Source organism: Dromiciops gliroides, chromosome 5 (genome assembly GCF_019393635.1).
Source record: "Dromiciops gliroides isolate mDroGli1 chromosome 5, mDroGli1.pri, whole genome shotgun sequence".
Classification (NCBI taxonomy): Eukaryota; Metazoa; Chordata; class Mammalia; order Microbiotheria; family Microbiotheriidae; genus Dromiciops; species Dromiciops gliroides.
In genome coordinates this window covers 206,519,580-206,534,133 of record NC_057865.1, presented here as the reverse complement: position 1 = coordinate 206,534,133, position 14,554 = coordinate 206,519,580, and the positions used below count along the sequence as shown (strand labels likewise).

The window sequence follows — 14,554 nt, the reverse complement described above, 5'->3', positions numbered from 1 at the left end:
TCAGATGTCTTCTATCCTTAAATCTATAACTATTGATATCTCTTTCCCTCTTACTTCTCCCATCCCCCATTTGACAAATATTAACTGTTCATTCACAATATGTTTCTCATCTGCCTCTTTATTTCTATTCCCAGCTTCAATGTTCTAGTCTAAGCTTTGTATTGTTTCTCATGTGAACAACTAACTGTGAACTGCACACAAGGATTAAATATTTAAACTTTGCATCTCCCCCAGCATTTAGCACAATGTAATAGTACTTTAAAAGTATTATTGAAGTTCAACTGAAATATTGCAATTGACCCAAACAATTTTAGCACATCTAATCACACAATTTTCTTCCAGATTAATCTTTTTAATGTAGTACAGGCTCAGGGCTCGTTCTCCCAACTCCCACTAACATTGACAGGCTGGAACCCTAGAAGTTGGCTGATCACTTTATTCCTTCAGGTGTTTTGAAATAACTCTGAGGAGGAGGAGGGTTTTCTAGTACTACTACTCATGAGGGCCTAATGATGTGCACCAATTAGCTGTTAGAAATGAATATTTACAAAATAAAAACTGTTGGTAGAACCACCATCCCCTTCCAAACTAGAGGTATGCTGGGCTCAAGCTTAGAAAGCTCATGTGGCAAAGAAGTAAATTCTTATCTCTTGATTGATGGGAAGTCCTTTGCTCCCTTTGTGGAGAACTCATGAAGTTCCTTTAGATATTATTTTCTTTGGGGCTCCTTCTAAATTTCTAAAGCTGCCCTTCTTCAGCAGGTCTAGTTTATCCTCAGGCACTGATGGGAAGTCCAAATCTTCTGAACTTCTAAAAATCACAAGGTCATTTAATCAAGGTTGGGGAGAGGAGATAGAAATTCCGCCATTCACTTTCCTCTTAACAATTCTCTTTCAGGGGATTTGCTGATACTATTCTGCCACTCAGATTAGCCTGCTATTAGAATAGAGGATTCTGAACTTTTATTCAAGCCAATTCTTTCAACGTCACTTCAATCGTTTAAAACCCATTAAGGACTTTTTTGCTCCTAGTTTATACATTCTATTAGTCAATGGTCAACAGTCAAGGATCTTACAAGAAGACAACACAAAAAAAGAAAGCTGAAAAATGGAGGGTGGAGGGATGGAGATACTGGCATGGAGCATGGTGGAGAAGTAAAAAAAAAATCCAAAATGGGTGAGGAAATGGGATAACTAATCAATAGATTCGTTCTAGGACTCAATTACCTATTATAGGTGACTTTGATTGTAACTCAAAAATGTGTTCTCACCTGATAGAAGTGTCAGGGCTTAGAACATCTTGTTAGCTAAATTAATTGGGTAAAGGATAATTGATTAATCCAACCACTGATATGTGACCTTCTGTGGTAAAATGCAGGTGGAATCTAACTTATAAATTTATGTTGAAGAAAATAGATTTTATCATTCATTAAAAAATGCTACAACAGCTCCCTACTACCATAGGGAAGGGGAAGGGAAACTTATGTTGGCATTTAGGGATATTAGCAATTTTGTACCACTCTAGTATTCTCCCCACATACTCTATACTTTAATCAACTGTACTATTTCCCATCACCCAAACTTTTTTTTCTTTTTCTCCAGGGCAAAGGTGGTTTTGTTTTGTTTTGTGGGGCAATGGGGGTTAAGTGACTTGCCCAGAGTCACACAGCTAGTAAGTGTCAAGTGTCTGAGGCCACATTTGAACTCAGATCCTCCTACATCCAAGGCTGGTGCTTTATCCACTACACCACCTAGCTGCCCCCCCCAATATATGTAAATCTTAAGAATTTCTGAAATGGAGAGAGTTTCAGGGATGGAGCCAAGATGGCAGAGAGAAGCTAGGATGTTGCCTGAGTTTTCCCATATTTCTCTCAAAAACATCATTAAATGAAGCCTCTGAACAGATTCTGGAACTACAGAAACTACAAAAAGAGAGACATAATCCTCCTACTTGAAATAATTTAGGAGACTTCAAGAAAGGTCTGTCTCACCTGGGTGAAAAGGGAGGGCAGCTCAGCACTACTCAGCCCAGCTCAGCATAGCTCCTCCCAGTGGACAGTTTGGCACTTCTGCAACTTGACAAAGCTGAGAGTGGGGAAGCTGAGAGCGGGGAAGCTGAGAGCAATAAGAAGCTTGCAACAGTGAACCCTGTGCCCCAGGAGCAGAATTCAATTTTATAAGTTTAAAAATAGGCTACAACATGAGCAAGAAACAAAAAAGGACCCTAACCATTGACAGCTTCTATGGTGAAAGGGAAGACCAAAACTCAAACTTACATGAGTTTGTCAAAATGCCTACAAGTGAAGACTCAAGTGGGAAGATGATCTTGTCTCAAGACCAAAATGCCTTCTTTGAAGAGCTCAAAAAGACTTTTAAAAACCAAATGAGGTGGAGCCAAGATGGTGGAGGAAAGACATTAAACCCACAGGGCTCCTGATACAATACAAAAATAGCAATAAAAGAACCCTTTGGGGCAGAAAAACACACAAAAATACTGGCTGAGAGTTTTCTCCAGCTATAGATAGAGTTCAGGGGGCCATGCTGGGCCACAAATAAAGCCTAACCCTGCAATCAGGCCGATACACCAGACACCCGCCAGAGGAATTTGCCCCAGTGCCTCTGAATTGGCTGCAGCACTGGCGTCTTCTGGAATGGCTGGCCCGAGGTGGGGGGAAGGGGGGGAAGTGCAGGGGTACCAGTGGACTCGGGAGAAGGATTCAACTGTCCCACCCCAGAGGGCAACCAGGAAGAAATCCTGAGCGGCAGGAGACCCAGGTGGGGGAGGGGAGCAGGGGAGCAGTTTCATCAGAAGCTGAGAACCACACCACAGAAAGCTTTGCTGGTTAGTTCCTTAGTAAAGTAGGCCTGAGGTTATCTCCAGACCTGAGAACAGGCCCTCAACCCAAAACGCCTGGGACCCTCTGAAGCTGAGAACAGGAGTGGAGCCAAGAAACAGCCCCCCACCCCACCCCCCAGTGGAGAGTTTAAAATCAAATGAAAGTAAGGCCAGACAGGCTAAGAAAGAAGCCCAACCATCCCCCGTGACCATGCTGTAGCTTGAACAGTGTGTCCTGGAAGCAGTGCCACACTTTAAGAAGGAGTTAAAAGCCAAGAAATAGTAAGCCAGGATGAGTAGGCAGAGAAAGCAGAAGACCATCGAAAACTTCTTTGGGGGTAAGGTAGACCACAATACAACCTCAGAAGAAGAAGAAGATAATAACAGGGTCAAAGCTCCAACATCCAAATCTTCCAAGAAAAATATGAACTGGTCTCAGGCCATGGAAGCTCTCAAAAGGGACTTTGAAGAGAAAGTAGGAAAAATAGAAGATGTGGAGAAAAGGAGGAAAGAATGGAAAGGGAAATGAGAGCGATGTAGGAGAGTCATGAGAAAAAAAGTCAACAGTTTGAAAAGCCAAATGGAAAAGGAGATTAAAAAACTGATGAAAATAACTGCCTAAGAATTAGGATTGAACAAATGGAAGCTAGTGACCTTATGAGAAACCAAGTCACAGTAAAGCAAATCCAATTGAATGAAAAAATAGAGGGCAATGTGAAATATCTCCTTGGAAAAACAGCTGACCTAGAAAATAAATCTAGGAGAGATAATTTGAAAATCATTGGACTACCTGAAAACCATGACCAGAACAAAAGCTTAGACACCATCCTCCAAGAGATTGTGAGGGGAAATTGCCCTGATATTCTAAATAGAAATTGAAAGAATCCACCATTCACCTCCTGAAAGAGATCCCAAAAGGAAAACCTCCAGGAATATTATAGCCAAATTCCAGAACTCCTAAGTCAAGGAAAAAATACTGCAAGCAGCTAGAAAAAAGGAATTCAAATACTGTGGAGCTCCAATAAGGATAAAGCAAGATCTAGCAGCTTCTACATTAAAGGACTAAAGGGCATGAAATATGATATTCCAGAGGACAAAGGAACTAGGACTTCAGCCAAAAATCATGTACCCAGCAAAACTGAGTAAAATTTTTCAGAGGCAAAAATGAGATTTCAATGAGAAAGAGGTCTTTCAAGCATTTATGATGAAAAGACCTGAACTGAATAGAAAATTTGACTTTCAAATACAAGATCCTGGAGAAGCATAAAAAGGTAAACAGGAAAACGACTTCTAGGGGATATTAAAAGATCAAACTGTTTGCATTCTTACATGGGAGCTAATACTTTGAAATCATAAGAACTATCTCAGTAAGAAATTTAGGGACAGCTGAGTGGCGCAATGGATAGAGCACTGGCCCTGGACTCAGGAGAACCTGAGTTCAAATGCGACCTCAGACACTTGACTATTACTAGCTTTGTGACCCTAGGCAAGTCACTTAACACCAATTGCCTCACCAAAAAACAAAACAAAACAAAACAAAAAAAGTCTTCACAAGAAATTCACAGAAGACAGGGCTGAACTGAATATGAATGGATGATATCTGTAAAGCATTTGTGTTTTGTTCTTTGTAGGGCAGACAGGGTGGGGTGTTTTATGTCTGGGGCTGGATTTGGGCTTGGGTCCTCCTGGGTCCAGCGCTGGTGCTTTGTCCACTGTGCCACCTAACTAATCCATGATGACATCATTAAAATAGGGTTGAAGTGTAGGAGGAATAAACTGGGGGAGGGAAAAGGGGAGAGATCATCTGGGGAGAGGTAGTTCACATGAAGGAAACAAGAAGAAAGTTTATGGAGGAGAGTAGAAGAGGGGGAAGGAGTTGGGGAGTGAGTGAACCTTAATATCATCAGAATTGGCTCAAAGAAGGACTAACATACATACTCAAGTAGGTATAGTAATATATTTTTGCCCTCAGGGGGAGGGAGAAAATGGGGGGGGGGAGAAGGGAAGGAGGAAAGGTCAGATTGGGGGAGAGAGCAGTAAAAAGCAAAACACTTTCAAGGAAGATGAAGATGTTCTGCATTACTGCACCAGTATGACATATTGAATTGCTTGATCTCATAGGGAGGGCTGAGGAGGGAGGGAGGGAGGGAGGGAGGAAGAAAAATTTAGAACACAGAATTAGCTCAGGGACCCTGATCTCATTGGAGTGGGCTCATGGAGGGAATAACTTTCATACCCAATTGGGAGAAGCAATCTATCTAACCCTGCAGGAAAATAGGAGGGGAAGAGGACAAGGAAGGAAGGGTGAAAGAAGGGAGTGCAGAGCCAGGGAGAGGATAGTCAGAAGTAAAACACCTCTGAGGAGGAACAGGTAAAAAGAAGATAGAGTAAATGTCATGGAAAGGGAGTAGGATGGAGGGAAATAGTTATGATGATTGATTATAATGGCACAACATATGGTATCTACTTTGCTGGGCTTTTAAGAAGAAAATTCTGTCAAGCTTAAGGTACTATATAAAGGTTATGATGAACAGCATACCATCAGGAAAACCTGGAAAGACCTACATGAACTGAAGCAGAGTGAAATGTACTGTATAAAAAATGACAGCAATTGTGGGGGGATGATCTGCTGGGAAGCATGTAGTTATTTTCAGCAAGGCAATGATCCAATATAACCCTGAAAGACTTATGAAGATTGCAGCCCATCTGCAGAGAAAGAACTGATAGTATCTAAAAACAGATGGAAACACATAAAAATTTTTTTTTCATTTCCTCTTTGACAATTCCTTAATCTGAAGTTTTGGGTTTTTTGACTGTTTTCTCTCACAACTAGCTAATATGGGAATTTTTCCATGACTACTCATGTATAGCTTATTTTCAATTGCTTTAGTTCTTGTGGGTGGAGGTTGGGAATGGAGGGGGGAAGAGAAGTTGAAACACAGTTTTTTAAAAATTGATGTTAAAATTTTGTTTTTACATATATTTTGGAAAATAAAATTCTATTCAGAATTAAAAAAAACAAATGAGAGAGGTAAAAGAAAAAATGGAAAAAGAAATGAGAGAAATGAGAGTTACACTGCAAAAAGAAGCACAAAAATTGACTGAGGAAAACAATTCCTTAAAAAATACATTTGGCCAAACGAGAGAAAAAAATGGCCAAATGGGATAAAAAAATTGGCCAGATGGAAAAAGAGGTACAAAAGCTTACTGAAGAAAATAAGGCCTTAAAAATTAAAATTGGACAGATGGAAGCTGATAACCCCAAGAATCTGTCAAGCAGAATCAAAAGACTGAAAAAATGGAAGAAAAGGTGAAATACCTCATTGGAAAAACAACTGACCTGGAAAATAGATCCAGGAGATATAATCTGAGAATTATTGGACTACCTGAAAGCCATGATCAAGAAAAGCATCTAGACACCATATTCCAGGAACTTATCAAGGAGAACTGCCCTGCAATTGTACAATCAGAGGATAAAATCACCATTGAAAGAATCCACCAATCAGCTCCTGAAAGAGACCCCAAAAGAAAAACTTCAAGGAATATAGTAGCCAAACTCCAGAATTATCAGGTGAAGGAGAAAATACTTCAAGCAGCCAGAGAGAAACCATTTAAATATCATGGAGCCACAATCAGGATTGCACAGGACCTGGCAGCTTTAACATTAAAGGATCACAGGGCTTTGGAATATGATATTCAGGAAGGCAAAGGAGCTTGGATTACAATGCATAATCAACTACCTGGCAAAACTGAACATTCTCTTTCAGAGGAAAAGATGGACATTCAATAAAATAGAGGACTTCCAAGGCTTCCTGAGAAAAAGACCAGAACTGAACAGAAATTTGATCTCCAAATACAAGACTCTAGAGAAATATAAGGAGGTAAACAAGGCTTGCACCCCTGTGAGGGAGGATAATACTTTTAACTCTTGGTATCTATATCTCTGTTAAGGTATTGTTACTAAATTGACTTTGATTATCAGATATGAAGAAACTTAAGGGGCAGAATAAAAGGCACAAAAAGAACCCATTACAATAGAAGGAAAGAAGGGAAGGGTGAGCATTGTTGCAACCTTACTCTCATCAGATTTGGTTCAGGGTGGGAATAAAATACACCCCCATTTGTATAAAGGAACTTAGCTTACTCTTTAAGGAAACAAAAGCGGAAGGGGAAAAGGGTGGTATTGATATAAGAGAGGGCAGAAGTGGGGGAAAGAGGGGCAAGAAAAAGAAGGGCAGCTGATAAAAGGGAGTGAAGATTGAGGGAGGCAGTGATCAGAAGCAAAACACTAATCAAGAAGAATAGGGTGAAAGAAGGGGAAAAAAGAGTAAAAATGGGAAAAGAGGGTGGAGGGAAATAAACAGTTAATAATCTTAACTGTGAATGTGAATAGGATGAACTCTCCCATAAAACAGAAGCGAATAGCAGAGTGGATTAAAAATCAGAATCCTACAATATGTTCTTTACAAGAAAGACATCTGAAGCAGAGAGATACACATGGAGTAAGGTAAAAGATTGGAGCAAAATATATTATGCTTCAGCTAACGTCAAAAAAGCAGGGTAACAATTCTTGTCTCAGACAAAGCACCAGCAAAAAAAGATCTAATTAAGAGATAAGGAAGGAAACTACATCTTGCTAAAAGGTATGATATATAATGAAGTAATATCAATACTAAACATGCATGCACCAAGTGGTATAGCATCCATATTCTTAGGGGAAAAGTTAAATGAGTTACAAGAGTAAATAGACAGCAAAACTATACTAGTGGGGGATATGAACCTTCCCCTTTCAGAATTAGATAAATCTAACCACAAAATAAATAAGAAAGAAGGGGGCAGCTAGGTAGCGCAGTTGATAGAGCACTGACCCTAGAGTCAGGAGTACTTGAGTTCAAATCCAGACTCAGACACTTGACACTTACTAGCTGTGTGACCCTGGGCAAGTCACTTAACCCCAATTGCCTCACTAAAAAAATAAATAAGAAAGAAGTTAAAGAGGTGAATAGAATATCACAAAAGTTAGATATAGATATATGGAGAAAACTGAATGGGGATAGAAAGGAATATACCTTCTTCTCAGCAGTATATGGCACATACACAAAAATTGACCATGCATTTGGGCACAAAAACCTCATAGTCAAATGTAGAAAGGCAGAAATAGTAAATTCACCCTTCTCAGATCATGATGCAATAAAAATTACATGTAATAAAGAGCCATGGAAAGGTAGACTGAAAATTAATTGGAAACTAAACAATTTAATCCTAAAGAATGAGTGGGTCAAATAAATCACAGAAACAATCAATAACTTCATCCAAGAGAATGACAATAATGAGACAATATACCAAAATCTATGGGATGCAGCCAAAGCAATACTTAGGGGAAATTTTATATTTCTAAATGCTTCCATGAATAAAAAAGAGAAAGAAGAGATCAATGAATTGGGCATGCAACCAAAAAAGCCAGAAAAAGAACAAATTAAAAATCCCCAACTAAATACCAAATTAGAAATCTTGAAAATCAAAGGAGAAATTAATAAAATTGAAAGCAAGAAAACTATAGAACTAATCAATAAAACTAAGAACTGGTTTTATGAAAAAAACAACAACAATAAAATAGATAAGCCTTTGGTTAATTTGATTAAAAAAAAACAGAAAAAAGAAAACCAAATTACCAGTATCAAAAATGAAAGGGGGGGCAGCTAGGTGGCACAGTGGATAGATCACTGGCCCTGAATTCAGGAGGACATGAGTTCAAATCCGACCTCAAACACTTAACACTTACTAGCTGTGTGACCCGGGGCAAGTCACTTAACCCCAATTGCCTCACCAAAAAAACCAAACCAAAACAAAACAAAAACAACAACAACAACAAAAAAACAAAAAAAAAAAATGAAAGGGGCAATTTTACCACCAATGAAGTGGAAATTAAAAGCAATAATTAGGAACTATTTTGCCCAACTATATGCCAATAAATTTGACAATCTAAATGAAATGGATGAATATTTACAAAAATATCAAATCGTTCAAGTTAACTGAAGAGGAAATAAAATCCTTAAATAGGCCCATTTTAGAAAAAGAAAATGAACTCCCGAAGAAAAAATCTCCAGGGCCAGATGGGTTTACAAGTCTACTAAACATTTTAAGAACAATTAATTCCAATACTATAGAAACTATTTGGAAAAATAGGTGAGGAAGGAGTTCTACCAAATTCCTTTTATGACACAAATATGGTGTTGACACCTAAACCAGGCAGAGCCAAAACAGGGAAGGAAAATTACAGACCAATTTCCCTAATGAATATAGATGCAAAAATCTCAAATAAAATATTAGCAAGGAAATTACAGCAAGTGGTCACCAGGATAATACACTATGACCAGGTGGGATTTATACCAGGAATGCAAGGTAGTTCAACATTAGAAAAACTATTAATATAATCAACCACGTTAATAACAAAACTAACCAAAACCATTTGATTATCTCAATAGACGCAGAGAAAGCATTTGACAAAATACAACAAAGGTGGAGCTTTCCTTAAAATAATAAGCAGTATCTACCTAAACCCATCAGCAAACATTATATGTAATGGAGATAAGTTATAGGCCTTCCCAATAAGATCAGGGGTGAAACAGGGATGTTCATTATCACCTCTATTATTTAATACTGTACTAGAAATGTTAGCTATAGCAATCAGAGAAGAAAAAGGAATGAAAGGAATTAGAATAGGCAAGGAGGAAATAAAACTTTCACTCTTTGCAGACGACATCTTGGTATACTTAGAGAATCCTAAAGAATCAATTCAAAAACTGCTTGAAACAATTAACAACTTTAGCAAAGTTGGAGGATATAAAATAAACCCACATAAATCATCAGCATTTCTATACATGACCAACAAAGTGTAGCAGCAAGCTATAGAAAAAGAAATTCCATTAAAAGTAACAGTAGAGGGGGCAGCTAGGTGGTACAGTGGATAAAGCACTGGTCCTGGATTCAGGAGGACCTGAGTTCAAATCTGGCCTCAGACACTTGACACTTACTAACTGTGTGACCCTGGGCAAGTCACTTAAGTCTCATTGCCCCACAAAAATAAATAAATAAACCAACAAAAGTAATGGTAGACAATATAAAATACTTGGAAGTCTACCTGCCAAGACAAACCCAGGAACTCTATAAACACAATTACAAAACACTTTTCACACAAATAAAATCAGATCTATGTAATTGGAAAAATATCAATTGCTCATGGATAGGCTGAGCTAATATAATAAAGATGACAATTCTACGTAAATTAATTTACCTATTCAGTGCCAATCAGACTACCAAAAATTATTTTAAAGAGTTAGAAAAATAATAACAAAGTCCATCTGGAAAAACAAAAAGTCAAGAATATCAAGTGAACTAATGAAAAAAATGCACAGGAAGGTGGGCTAGCCATACCAAATTTAAAGCTATACTATAAAGTAACAGTCATCAAAACTATTTTGTACTGGCTAAGAAATAGAGTGGTGGATCAATGGAATAGATTAGGCACAGGTGACACAGTTGTAAATGACTATAATAATCCACTGTTTGATAAGCCCAAAGACTCCAGCTTCTGGGATAGGAACTCAGTATTTGACAAAAACTTCTGGGAAACTGGAAGATAATATGGCAGAAACTAGACATAGACCAACATCTTACACCTTATACAAAAATAAGGTCCAAATGGGTTCAAGATTTAGACATAAAGGGTGATACGATAGATAAATTAGGAGAGGAAGGAATAGTTTGCCTCTCAGATCTATGGAGAGGAAAACAATTTATGTCCAAACGAGATAGAGAATATTACGAAATGTAAGATGTAAGACTTTAATTAAATTAAATTTAAAAGTTTTTGTACAAACAAAAGCAATGCAGCCAAAATTAGAAGGGATGCAAAAAACTGGGAAACAATTTTTACAGCCAGCATTTCTGATAAAGGCCTCATTTCTAAAATATATAGGGAACTAAATCAAATTTACAAGAATTCAAGTCATTCCCCAATTGAGAAATGGTCAAAGGATATGAACAGGCAATTTTCTGATGAAGTCAAAGCTATTTATTGCCATATGAAAAAATGCTCTAAATCACTATTGATCAGAGAAATGCAAATTAAAACAATTTTGAGGTACCACCTCACACCTATCAGATTGGCTAATATGACCAAAAGAGGAAAATAATAAATGTTGGAGAAGCTGTGGAAAAACCGGAACACTAATGCATTGTTGGTGGAGCTGTGAAGTGATTCAACCATTCTGGAGAGCAATTTGGAACTATGCCCAAAGGGCTATAAAGCTATTCATACCTTTTGACCCATTGGTACCACTGCTAAGTCTGCATCCCAAAGAGATCATAAAAAAGGGAAAAGGACCCACATGTTCAAAAATATTTATAGCAGCTCTCTTTGTGGTGGCAAAGAATTGGACATTGAAGGAATGCCCATCAATAGGGGAATGGCTAAACAAGTTGTGGTAAATGAATGTAATGGAATACTATTGTGCTGTAAGAAACAATGAGCAGGGGCAGCTAGGTGGCACAGTGGATAAAGCACTGGCCCTGGATTCAGGAGTACCTGAGTTCAAATCCAGCCTCAGACACTTGACACTTACTAGCTGTGCAACCCTGGGCAAGTCACTTACTCCCCATTACCCTGCAAAGAAAAAAAAAAAGAAAGAAAAAAAAGATAAAGAAAAAATAAGCAGGTGGAGTTCAGAGAAACCTGGAAGGACTTACATGAACTGATGCTGACTAAGAGGAGCAGAACCAGGAGAACATTGTACACAACAACAGCAACATTGTGTTATGAACAATGGGGATAGACTTGGCTCTTCTCACCTGTGCAACAATCCAAAACAGTTTCAAAGAACTCATGATAGAAAATGTTCTCAACATCCAGAAAAAAGAACTGTGGTTTATCAATGCATATTGAATCATACTGTTTCTATTTTTGGACTGGTTTTTTCCTTCTTGTTTGAGGTTTTTCCCTTGTGCTCTGATTCTTCTTTCACAAGATGACTAATGTAGAAATATGTTTAATGTGATTGCACATATGCAACCTATATCAGATTGCTTTCTGTCTTGGGGAGGAGGGAGGGAAGGGAGGGTGGGAGAAAAAAATTTTGAAATGGTTTCTCTCTCCCTTCTACCAGTGTCTGGCTGTCAAAATTCTCTCTCTCCTATAATTTCTAATTCAAATACCAAATCCTCTCCAATCCTCCCTTCCCCATTCCCATTGCCCTACTAACAAAATATGCTCCCTTCCTTGAGTTTTGTATAGTTCTTTGTAACTTTGTACAGCTGCCTCAAGACATTGTCTTTTTCTCAAGGAACTTAATATTGTCTCACAGTCTTCCTCTCAATGTCAACTCCTACCCTTATACTAGGGACCTTTAAATTCAAATACCCTAATTTCAGTTTTTTAATTTATCATGACCTACTATCATCCACTTCAGCTTTGAAGGGGACTCTCACACCCTTCTTATAATGATCTACATGTAATTCCACCTGTATGGAATATCCCTTTAACAGCCTCCTATAATTCCATATATCTCTCCCTATTTCTCACCCTTGTTTAACCAAATGGCCCTGATCAGCAAGACAGTTCTTTAATTACTCTTTAATTGATTCTCTAACCTATACACTACAGAGGCTAGTCAAAATATTGTCTTCTCAAACACCCCCACCATCCCTATCTTTTTCCCAATCAGCTGAGGACCTTATTTCATATGAAACTGAGAAATTTAGAGACTATTTGTTGTGAACTCCTTTTCTACAATTCAAAACCTACACACACATACACACTATTTTCTCCTTTACTTTAGTCTCCAATAAATTGTAGGACTTTTCCTTGTGTGAAATTGCTGCATTAATTATTCATTATTGATAGATTAATAATCAAGGTATAGTTTAGTTTTAGTCATTGGAATCAATACTTATGAATTAGTTTGATTTAAAAGACAGTTTGACTGCTTAATATTAGAGTCTATAAGATAGTGTGTCTTCTTTATAAGAGTTGACTTCCCTATTTTTCTAGGCTACAGCTTGGATTCTTGACCTGGATGGAAGGAGGGATATCTCTGTAGTCATAAGATGTTCTGCCTGGTCAGTATAAGGCAAATATTGCTTAACATTGGACTTTCCAAAGAATGTTGAATAACTGTTGTCATGAGTCTTGAAAATCCCCTCCTGTAAATCGAGACAAATGTAACACCACCTATACCCTTTACTGACTTATAAAAGACTGCACTGTCTTTTCTAATTCATCCCTGGCCACGAAGGGGCTGTGAGATCTCACTTATTGGCAACTGCTAACCTTGCTTACAAAAGATCACACCACTTCTTTAAACTATCATCTCATATCTCTTTTGCTTTTCACAGTCTAACTCCTATAAAAAACCAAACTTGTCTACAATAATTGAATTCACTTCTCTCACTATGAACATTTTGCTGTCTGGCTTCCAGTATCATCATTCACAATAAACTCCACTCCAAAATTTTCAATATTTGGTATTTAAATGTCAAATTTGATTGTCTTTTATCAACTCTTATCCTCAGTTTCTCTGAAACATTTTATACTGCAGACCACCCCTTTTCTCTAAGATATGCTTGTCTATCTTTTGGTTCCCCTTTTACCTATCTTAACACACCTTAGTCTTCTTTTCTGGTTGATCATGCCATGTAACTATGGGTGTACCCCAAGGCTCCTTTTTATACCTTTTTCTATTCTCTCCCAATTCTCTCTTTCTAGCTCTCTTACTCTCTTGTTCTCTCTCACTCTCAATCTCTTGCTCTTTCACTCTCCCCCTCTTCCACCTCCATCAACTCCCATAGATTTAATTATCATCTCTGGTTAGATAATTCCTAAATCTTTTCTAATAGATTTGTCTAACAGCAAGATGTGGATATTAAAGTTTCCTTATTGTATCCTCACAACAAAACTAGGGATCAGGTGCTTTTATTATCTCCATTTTGCAGTTGAAGAAACTGAGACAGATAGGGGTTAAGTGACTTACCCTGAATCACAGGATTAATATAATTAAGCACCTCTTATGTTCCAGACACTGTGCTAAGTACTTAACAAATATTATCTCATTTGATCCTCACAACAATCCTATGAGGTAAGTGCTATTATCATCTCCATTTTACATATGAAGAAACTGAGGCAAAAGGAAAACATAGAATTAAGTAAATTACTAGATAAACTAGAATAAAAGGCTGATTGTGTCTTCTAAATGGAACTGCTAAAATATATATATGTGTTTCTCATACCACATGGAACTTTTGCAAAAACTGACCATAGAGTAGGACACAATGATATTGCAAATAAATGTTTTGTTTTAAAGAGCAGAAATAGTAAATTCTTTACAAACAGTATAAAAATTATAATCCATTCAAGGAACACAAATAAGACACATACCTAGATGGAGACCTAACGATAAAATCCTAAATAATGAGTGAATCAAAGAGCAAAACATAGAAATAATTAATAATTATGTGAAAGTGGATGAAATGATGAATATATAGAGCTATGTATACATTATATAAAGATATGATAAATAATAAAATATAATTTATTTATTTTGTATAAATATATTTATATGAATATAATTTATTAAACTATATTTATATAAATATATAAATAGAAATATAGTGTTCCAAATATATAAAATATATTTACATAAATATACTTAAACATAAACATATT

General features: G+C 37.2%; 1 protein-coding gene across 2 annotated transcripts in view; it reads right to left on the bottom strand.

The window, feature by feature from the left end:
* The window catches only part of NELL2 (neural EGFL like 2), a 280,513-nt gene that overhangs the window by 104,461 nt on the left and 161,498 nt on the right, over positions 1 to 14,554 (bottom strand). The gene's annotated exons all lie outside the window — the stretch shown is intronic.